Raw genomic sequence first — 1,484 nt, 5'->3', positions numbered from 1 at the left:
TCAGCCTCATCTAGCCCCCTTGCAGTCAGGTGGTGTCAATCAATATGAGGGAAGTTGAAATCACCCATAACTACAACCCTGTATTTCTTGCACCATTCTAAAATCTGCCTGCTTATCTGCTCCTCGGTGTCCCGAGGGCTATTTGGGGGCATATAGACTACTCCCAGCACACGCGATTGTTCCCTTCCTATTTCTGACTTAAACACACACCGACTCAATGGACACTCCCTCTGCAGTGTCCTCCCTTTTCTATAGACGTGAAACTATCCCTGACCAGTAATGCTACTCTCCCCCCCCCCCCTTTCTACCTCCCATCCTATTCCTTTTAAAACACCTCAACCTCGGTACCTCCATCAGCCAATGCTGTCCTTCCTCCAGCCAGGTTTCAGTAACGGCCAGTATCATAACTCTACATACTGATCCATGCTCTAAGTTCATCCACTTTATTCCTAATACTCTTAGCATTGAAATAGACACATTTCAACCTCTTTGTGGCTACATTTATGTTTTATCGCCTGCCTGTCCTTCCTCACCATCTCAGAACACATAGCATCATGCCCTTGTCCTTGTACCCTAATCTCTGCTCTCACATTCTGACTCCCACCCCCTGCCAAACTAATTTAAACCCTCTCCAACAGCTCTAACAAACCTGGCCGCCAGGATATTGGTCCCTTTCCAGTTCAGGTGCAGCCGGTCCACTTTGTGCAGGTCAGACCTTTCCCAGAAGAGATCCCAATGTTCCAGAAGTCTGAACCCCTGTCCCCTGCACCAACTCTTCAGCCACCCATTCAACTGCCATGACTTCCAGTTCCTCCCCTCTCTGCCTCGTGGCACAGGCAGCAATCCTGAGATTACCACCCTTGCTTTTTAACTTTTGTATTAACTCTCTATATTCCTTCTTCAGGACCTCATCCCTACTCCTATCTATGTCATTGGTCCCCACTTGGACCACAGCTGGCTGCTCACCCTCTTTCCTGAGAATACCAAGAACTCGATCCAAGATATCACGGACCCTGGCACCAGGGAGGCAACACACCATCCAGGATTCTCGATCTTTCCCACAGAACCTCTTATCTGTCCCCCTAACTATCGAATCTCCAATCACTACTGCTCTCCTCTTTTCCCTTCTTCCTTTCTCAGCAAAGGGGCCAGTCACTGTGCCAGAGACACGACCACTACCTGTCCCAGGTAGGTCATCCCCACCAACAATATCCAAAACAGTAAACTTATTGTTGATGGGAACGGCCACAGGGGTGCTCTGCTCTCTCTGTCTATTCCCCCTCCCTCTCCGGACAGTCACCCAGTTAGTTACCTGTCTCCTGACTTTTAGGGGAGACTGCCTCCCTGAAACTTCGATCTATTACTGCCTCTGCTTCCCGAATGATCCGAAGTTCATCCAGCTCCAGTTCCCTAACTCGGTTTGACAAGAGCTGAAGCAGGATGCTTCTCTTGTTGGTGTAGTCATCAGAGACAATTGTGCTGTC

The sequence above is a fragment of the Hemitrygon akajei genome, unplaced genomic scaffold, assembly GCF_048418815.1.
Source record: "Hemitrygon akajei unplaced genomic scaffold, sHemAka1.3 Scf000066, whole genome shotgun sequence".
Lineage (NCBI taxonomy): Eukaryota > Metazoa > Chordata > Chondrichthyes > Myliobatiformes > Dasyatidae > Hemitrygon > Hemitrygon akajei.
Note: the sequence above shows the minus strand (reverse complement) of the source record.